At 43.0% G+C, this 9,358-nt stretch overlaps 1 pseudogene; it reads right to left on the bottom strand.

The window, feature by feature from the left end:
• Window positions 1-5,842: 5,842 nt before the first annotated feature.
• Window positions 5,843-5,960, bottom strand: LOC126214103 (5S ribosomal RNA; annotated as a pseudogene).
• Window positions 5,961-9,358: the final 3,398 nt, after the last annotated feature.

The raw sequence follows: 9,358 nt of genomic DNA on the forward strand, positions 1-9,358 counted from the left end.
CGACTTTTCGTTATTTTTATAATAAAGTAATCCTACCTACATTCATTTATACCCATCGTTACATACATAATAGATGTAATTGCACCAGTTACACCGCAACGAGAGTGACACTGAACAATATAAGTAATGTTTCTTTTAAGGAAAGAGTCTGCGCTTGATTTCTCTAGATAATTTGGCAAAAAAATAATCAACTACTGAAAAACATTCCATTTAATACCAATAAACACCAGTTGTCTGTCTTGACCTTAAATATTTCCCTGCACATAAAATGTTCAGGCAACTTTTTTGAATGCAGCTGGGTGAGATGCTGAATACACTCTGATGATTCGGTAAGTGAACACCCAATTTTCAAGGTAAAAGCGCAAAATATCAATGGCTGTTAAACCTATTTGGATCCCTGTAGGTTATTGTAACCAGTCCTTTACATTATTTGATTATTGAAATGTGTTTGGTACGAGCATGTACAGTGCTATGTTAATTTAGTGTAAACTGAACTAAATCCAAATTACCCCCATACGAGCTTTGTCTTTAGAACGCATCACAGACAGAATTTACCATGCATATGGTTCAATAGTTTGTTAGTTTACAATGTGACATTGGTAATAGTAATCACTCCACATCATAGGCTTGTAATCTGGAGTCGTATTATCAGTTTACATTTAATTAAAGACAATCAAAGAGCCATCTCAGATAATCCCATTCTCACACATTTGAATGCTTCAGTTCCATAGTAACTTCTCTGAGGTAAAATCTATCTTCACTGCAACATTACGGGGCCCTACAGCAAATTTTCCAGCTTCCCACATTTCTCAAAGTCTTCAGTGTATGTCGTACTATGCACCGGGAACGTAACACTTCACATAATTATTCTGTAGATACAATGAATGTACAATTTCCTAAAATAAATACAATAGTAAGCAGTTCAATGGTCAACAAGCGGAATTACTGTATAATTTGCTAAAATAAATGCAATAGTAAGCAGTTCAATGGTCAACAAGGGGACTGTCGCTAACAGGAAATTGGTAACTACAGACTATCTTACGAGCCATAACGCAACAGCAGTTTACATAATCCTACTCAAAACTTAATAAATTTAGTTGCAGAATCTTGGTATACTCAAACAGACTGCAACACCACATGTACCAAACATACATTTTATTTACTGTAAAACAGTTGAAAAAGTGGCCAGAAGCAAATATAATGTCAGATATGAAAACTAGCAGATGAAAAAATAAAACATACATCCTCATAACGTTGTCACATATACTTTTAGTCATCAAAAGAAAACTTTCTTGAGTATTGAAGTTGCAGTTGAGGCAGGAGATATGAGGTTAACTGTGGCTGTCGTAAGAAGGCAGCACTGCACTCGAGATGTGACGCTCATTGGGCACAATCGTCAGGTCAGTCAGCGAAAAAAATCATAAAAGTACAAGAAATAAAATTCGTTACTTTCTCACATTAATGAAATAAATAATTTTAACTGACGGTATTAATTTTTCAGGTGGCAAAGTGTTACTTTAAGCAACTGCAATGTAGGTATCAGAGGAGAGAGCAGATAAATGGGTAGAGTACACTGAGGGCCTCTACGAGAGGAAGGACTTTTCTGATGACGTGATAGAAAAAGAAAGGGAAGAGATAGGAGAGCCACTGTGAGAATCAGAATGTAAAATGAAATAAAGCAGAAGGGGTCTATTACATTCCCTTGGACTTTCTGAATTCATTAGAAGTAGTGCCAACAAAACGATTATTATAGTACAATGTATGAGATTGATGATATACCGCCAAACTTCCGGGAAAAATTCATCCATTGGACACCATGTCCAGCCATCCTCATTCGGCTTTTCCATGATTTCCCTAAATCGCTCCAGGCATATGCGATGATAGTGCCTTTGAAAGAGCATGACTGATTTCCTTCCCCATCGTTGAAACAATCCGAGCTTATGCTCCATCTCTAATGACCTCTATGTCGATCGGGCGTTAACCCTAATCTCCCTTCCTTTTTTCTTTCCGAACATTCACAACTAGGGTGAAATCCAGTGACCTTTATGGCCAAGTTAGCGTTTGGCAAACACGAAACCAAGCTGTAGGAACTCTCGCCATGTTCAGGTGGGCATTGTCTTGCTAAAATGTAAGCCCAGGATGTCTTCTTATAAAGGGCAACAAAACAGGTCGTTTAATATCGGCTAGAGGACAAATGTATGGATGTAGAGGCGTATATCACTAGAGGTAAGATAGATACTGCCTAAAGGAAAATTAAAGAGACCTTTGAAGAAAAGAGAACTACTTGCATGAATATCAAGAGCTCAGGTGGAAACCCAGTTCTAAGCAAAGAAGGGAAAGCAGAAAGGTGGAAGGAGTATATAGACGGTGTATAGAAGGGCGATGTTCTTGAGGACAATATTATGGAAATGGAAGAGGATGTAGATGAAGATGAAATGGGAGATATGATACTGCGTGAAAAGTTTGACAGAGCACTGAAAGACCTGAGTCGAAACAAGGCCCCAGGAGTAGACAACATTCCATTTGATCTATTGATAGCCTTGGGAGAGCCAGCCCTGACAAAACTCTACCATCTGGTGGGCAAGATGTATGAGACAGGTGAAATACCCTTAGACTTCAAGAATATAATAATTCCAAAGAAAGCAGGGGCTGACAGATGTGAAAATTACCGAGCTATCAGTTTAATAAGCCACAGCTGCAAAATACACGAATTCTTTACAGACGAATGCAAAAACTGGTAGAAGCCGACCCTGGGGAAGATCAGTTTGGATTCCGTAGAAATGTTGGACCACGTGAGGCAATACTGACCCTACGACTTATCTAAGAAAATAGATTAATGAACGACAAACCTACGTTTCTAGCATTTGTAGACTTAGAGAATGCTTTTGACAATGTTGACTGGAATACTCTCTTTCAAATTCTGAAGGTGGCAGGGGTCAAATACAGAGAGCGAAAGGCCATTTACAATTTGTACAGAAACCAGATGGCTGTTATAAGAGTCGGGGGACATGAAAGGGAAGCAGTGGTTGGGAAGGGAGTGAGACAGGGTTGTAGCCTCTCCCCAGTGTTATTCAATCTGTACATTGAGCAAGCACTAAAGGAAACAAAAAGAAAAATTCAGTATAGGAATTAAAATCCATGGAGAACAAATAAAAATTTTGAAGTTCGCCAGTGATATTGTAATTATGTCAGAGACAGCAAAGGACCTGGAAGAGCAGTTGAACGGAATGGACAGTGTCTCGAAACGAGGATATAAGATGAACATCAACAAAAGCAAAACAAGGATAATGGAATGTAGTCGAATTAAGTCGGGTGATGCTGAGGGAATTAGATTAGGAAATGAAACACTTAAAGTATTAGATGTGTTTTCCTATTTGGGGAGCAAAATAACTGATGATAGTCGAAGTAGAGAGGATATAAAATGTAGACTGGCAATGGAAAGGAAAGCGTTTCTGAAGAAGAGAAATTTGTTAACATCGAGTATAGATTTAAGTGTCAGGAAGCGTCTTCTGAAAGTATTTGTATGGAGTGTAGCCATGTATGGAAGTGAAACGTGGACGATAAATAGTTTAGACAAAAAGAGAATAGAGGCTTTCGAAATGTGGTGCAACAGAAGGATGCTGAAGATTAGATGGGTAGATCACATAACTAATGAGGAGGTACTGAACAGAATTGGGGAGAAGAGGAGTTTATGGCACAACTTGACCAGAAGACGGGATCGGTTGGTAGGACATGTTCTGAGGCATCAAGGGATCACCAATTTAGTATTAGAGGGCTGCGTGGAGGGTAAAAATCGTGGAGGGAGACCAAGAGATGAATACACTAAGCAAATTCAGAAAGATCTAGGTTGCAGTAGGTACTGGGAGATGAAGAAGCTTGCACAGGGTAGAGTAGCATGGAGAGCTGCATCAAACCAGTCTCTGGACTGAATACCACAACAACAACAACAAATCGGCAACAGTGAGGTTGGTATCCCATCGTCGTCTGCAGCGTCTCTAGACACGCCTTTGGACTGGAACCCCATGGCTTCAGTAGAATTGTCTTTATTTATGGTTCCCTCTTGTACTGAGCCCCAGTGGCCAGCAAAGACGTGTCTAGAGATGCCCTAGGCAGTGGTGGAATATCAACATGACTGACGCAGGAGTCATCCTCGGACGCTACTTCATTTCATAGCAGAACGACTCAGGAGGACGTCCAACAACTTTGTCTATCCATGACAAGCTGAATAACTGCTTCCATACGGGGCAAAGGTGGAGCAATGCCTTACTGACACACTCAATATGTAAAGGTCTTTCTCTTGAATAAATCATACAATTTTTCTAAAATTGTACATCACATTTATCGATTTCCATCCAATTCGGATAATTCCTTCATTGTGCGTCGTTTTCTTTTCTTTTTTTTTTGTTTCTGTCTTAGAGTGTACTTTGACATTAAAAAACAATTTTGATAATAGCCACAGCGATGTTCATTAATTAAAGTACGGTCGTGAGGGATATTCGTGTCTGCACTGAGGTTTTCTTAGAGGGGAGGAAGCGGCATCTTACATTGGATGGAGAGGCATCAACAGAATTATCTTCAGGTGTTTCGCATACAAGTATTTAGTTATTGTTGTTCTTTTTATTTATGTTAATGCCTTGGCAGACAATATCAATAAGGTCAGAGGTTTCATTGGTAATAGAGTTGTCTGTGATGAAGTGATACCCGTCAAAAAAACTGCATAAATATTGAAATGAGAATAACAAGTTAAAGTGGGGCAGAGTGCGATAATTGCTATAAGTGTTCATAAATGTAATACTGTGCTGTCCACAAAGTGCTGAAGCATAGCACCCTATAATTTCTACATCAGTGAGCGACAACTGGAATCAGTCGACTCATACGGATACTTAGGTACAATAGTTTGTGGTGATATGGAATGGAATGATAGCATCCTTTCAGTTATAAATAAAATCAGAAACACACTTGTGGTCGCTGGCAGGCAACTGGAAAAAAACAGTAAAAAAAACACCTAGTTTGTGTATGTTTTAGTATTGCTCTAGTGTGTGAAACCCACATTGAATACAATTAAATGGCGATGATGAACGTGTAGAGAGAAGGGGCAGCAGGGAAGTTTGCAAATTTGTTTCATCCACAAGAGAGCGTCACAGAAATACTGTATGACCTGAACTGGCGGATGCTTGAAAATAGACCCGACTGTCCTGTGAAAGAACACTCAAAAACTTCGAAAACTGGTATTAATTCAAGAACAGAAGAATGCACCACAACCCTCTACGTAAGGGACAGCAAAGACGTGGTTAGAGTAATTGTAGGTGCTTAGAAAGTAAATATGGAATCATTCTTCAGCAGGTCCACACGCGAACAGAAAGGAAGACAGCTCGCTCTGTGGTACAACAGAAAGCATCAGCTATCATGTACTTCAATGGTTTGCAGAGTATGGATGTTGACACATAGATTTTCAGAAGCCGACCTGAGCATTGTACAGCAAATGCCGCAGCGTAGGTCTGCTTCATATCAGTTCTGTTTGTAATGCCTCCATATGTGGCATAATGTCCCTCTGTTGTTTTGAAGATACCTGTGCAAGTAAACGAAACAGACAAGAAAAGTGTTCCACATTTCAGCTTCAGTAGCTGTTTTCTATATTTAAAGCACTCCGTCTTCAGGCCACGTGTGGCCTACCGGAACCATCCGACCGCCGTGTCATCCTCGGTGGAGGATGCAGAGAGGAGGGGCGTGTGGTCAGCACACCGCTCTCCCGGTCGTAAGATGGTATTCTTGACCGAAGCCGCTACTGTTCGGTCGAGTAGCTCCTCATTTGGCATCACGAGGCTGAGTGCACCCCGAAAAATGGCAACAGCGCATGGCGGTCTGGATGGCCACCCATCCAAGTGCCAACCACGCCCGACAGCGCTTAACTTCGGTGATCTCACGGGAACCGGTGGATCCACTAAGGCAAGGCCGTTGCCTTTTTATATTTAACCAACAGAGTTTTTCGGAAAGCTTACCTTTCTTCAAAACAGCCCTATTCAAGTTCCCTGATGAGCCAGATACTGTCTCCTCTACAGAGCACTCACCTGCTACAGTCATTGTAATGTGCCTTAAAACTCGTTTACCATATGGCATCACGCCTGCGTACTGAGGATTGTAAATTTTGGGTAACGCATTATAGTATGTTGCAGTAGTCTGTGGTATGCAAATTACAAAACAGATGACCACACTTTCTAACAATCCTTCCAACAAATCTAAGTATCCCAAGCTGTGTTGGTGGTGAAGAACTAGATAATGGATATCCTTACACCAGCTTGCATAGCCACAATGTCGTCATGTGCTTACGATCAAGGTACACATACTCTGGAAGATTTGTGTGGAAAGCTCTGTTATACGGGGCATGAACTTCGACAATGACAAAGAAAGTACAAGAAAGGATCTATGCAGCGGAAATTATATACCGGACACTGTGCTGCAGAACCACAATAATGTACAGGGCAGGAAACGAAAAGAATGGTGGAAATACACGTCACTGGCAGAGAGAGTTGAAAGGAGGCACGTGAAGTGGTATGGCTACGTCAGACAAGTGGACGCTATCATGGGGCTCGGCTGGCTGGCTCATGCCTGCTCTAATTGTGTACACTGACCTCTGTACTCTCTCCACAAATCCACTTCCTGATGTAGGACGATGACAGTATAACTTGGTCAAGAAAAACTGTAGGAAACCTTCACTTAAATGTTCGTCTCCAGGTTCTGCATAATGTTAGCTGTTGGTCTGCTCAAAGTTTGTTCATTAGGTCCAAATTCACAAGCTAATTAAAGTAAACATCTTGAAACATAGCTATGTGGTATTTTCATATAAAAAAATCACAATGACAGCCACCAGGGGTGTGCTAAATATTAAGTAGACATCTCGAATGAACAGTTCTGTGTGAGAATGGTAGTGTTTATTTAATTCACTCAGATTGTACACTCTCTAGCGAGACAACTACCTACACTTAATAAGCTAGAACTACAGGCAATCTTTCCAGTCAAAAGCTTTTCCACACTATCCCATCATAAGACTGGCTCACTAAGATGATTCACATCCCTTTACTTCGTAGCAAGTGAGCTGCATGACACCAGTACAACATGAGAAATGTAATCTGATTAAAATAACTCTGTGATTGACTGGCATCAACAGCGGGAAGTGGAGTTACCATCTCATATGCATGCCACGTTCCCACACATCCACATCAGTAAAGAAGTACTAACCAACTGTTGTCAACATCTTCATCAGTAGTGCACATGCAGCTGTAGAAACGGCAGTGATCACAGGCAAGTAACAGCACTAAAATGAGTTTCGAGTCTCACACATGTCACAAGATAACAAATCGTTTAAATAACTGGTAAAAACTATATGGTTTCTGTCCAATTTCATCTATCATACCATCTTCCCATTCTGTCTTCGTGTGTTTCATGCTCTTCCTTAGTTAAAGTCTTTCCTCTCATTTCTGCTTTAATAGAACGTCTGTCATACCTGCCAGGGTTGCCATTTCTGACCGTTGCATCATTTGTTCCCTGGAAATTCGCTCCCTGCTTTTTCCCATTAAAAAAACCATTGATCGTCTTCTAACACGTCCAAAGAGTCTACAAAGAAGCGGGTTGTTTCGATATCTTCGTCAAGTACCATCAATAACTTCTGTGTTGTCTCTTTGAGGAGCCAGTTCTTCAAAATTTTCAAGATATTGGTTTGCAGAATCTGCTGTTCACAATATCTGACATTATTCAAATACACTCCTGGAAATGGAAAAAAGAACACATTGACACCGGTGTGTCAGACCCACCACACTTGCTCCGGACACTGCGAGAGGGCTGTACAAGCAATGATCACACGCACGGCACAGCGGACACACCAGGAACCGCGGTGTTGGCCGTCGAATGGCGCTAGCTGCGCAGCATTTGTGCACCGCCGCCGTCAGTGTCAGCCAGTTTGCCGTGGCATACGGAGCTCCATCGCAGTCTTTAACACTGGTAGCATGCCGCGACAGCGTGGACGTGAACCGTATGTGCAGTTGACGGACTTTGAGCGAGGGCGTATAGTGGGCATGCGGGACGCCGGGTGGACGTACCGCCGAATTGCTCAACACGTGGGGCGTGAGGTCTCCACAGTACATCGATGTTGTCGCTAGTGGTCGGCGGAAGGTGCACGTGCCCGTCGACCTGGGACCGGACCGCAGCGACGCACGGATGCACGCCAAGACCGTAGGATCCTACGCAGTGCCGTAGGGGACCGCACCGCCACTTCCCAGCAAATTAGGGACACTGTTGCTCCTGGGGTATCGGCGAGGGCCATTCGCAACCGTCTCCATGAAGCTGGGCTACGGTCCCGCACACCGTTAGGCCGTCTTCCGCTCACGCCCCAACATCGTGCAGCCCGCCTCCAGTGGTGTCGCGACAGGCGTGAATGGAGGGACGAATGGAGACGTGTCGTCTTCAGCGATGAGAGTCGCTTCTGCCTTGGTGCCAATGATGGTCGTATGCGTGTTTGGCGCCGTGCAGGTGAGCGCCACAATCAGGACTGCATACGACCGAGGCACACAGGGCCAACACCCGGCATCATGGTGTGGGGAGCGATCTCCTACACTGGCCGTACACCACTGGTGATCGTCGAGGGGACACTGAATAGTGCACGGTACATCCAAACCGTCATCGAACCCATCGTTCTACCATTCCTAGACTGGCAAGGGAACTTGCTGTTCCAACAGTACAATGCACGTCCGCATGTATCCCGTGCCACCCAACGTGCTCTAGAAGGTGTAAGTCAACTACCCTGGTCAGCAAGATCTCCGGATCTGTCCCCCATTGAGCATGTTTGGGACTGGATGAAGCGTCGTCTCACGCGGTCTGCACGTCCAGCACGAACGCTGGTCCAACTGAGGCGCCAGGTGGAAACGGCATGGCAAGCCGTTCCACAGGACTACATCCAGCATCTCTACGATCGTCTCCATGGGAGAATAGCAGCCTGCATTGCTGCGAAAGGTGGATATACACTGTACTAGTGCCGACATTGTGCATGCTCTGTTGCCTGTGTCTATGTGCCTGTGGTTCTGTCAGTGTGATCATGTGATGTATCTGACCCCAGGAATGTGTCAATAAAGTTTCCCCTTCCTGGGACAATGAATTCACGGTGTTCTTATTTCAATTTCCAGGAGTGTATTTTTCATAATAACATTGGAGACTGCCTTCACACAAATTAAATTACCTCCTCCATTTATCTTTACTATATTCCCACAGGCCAGTATTTTTGTAGAGAAAATTTCACGAGACTGGCTCACTAAGATGATTCACATCCCTTTACTTCGTAGCAAGTGAGCTGCATGACACCAGTACAACA

Source organism: Schistocerca nitens, chromosome 11 (genome assembly GCF_023898315.1).
Source record: "Schistocerca nitens isolate TAMUIC-IGC-003100 chromosome 11, iqSchNite1.1, whole genome shotgun sequence".
In the NCBI taxonomy this organism is placed as follows: domain Eukaryota; kingdom Metazoa; phylum Arthropoda; class Insecta; order Orthoptera; family Acrididae; genus Schistocerca; species Schistocerca nitens.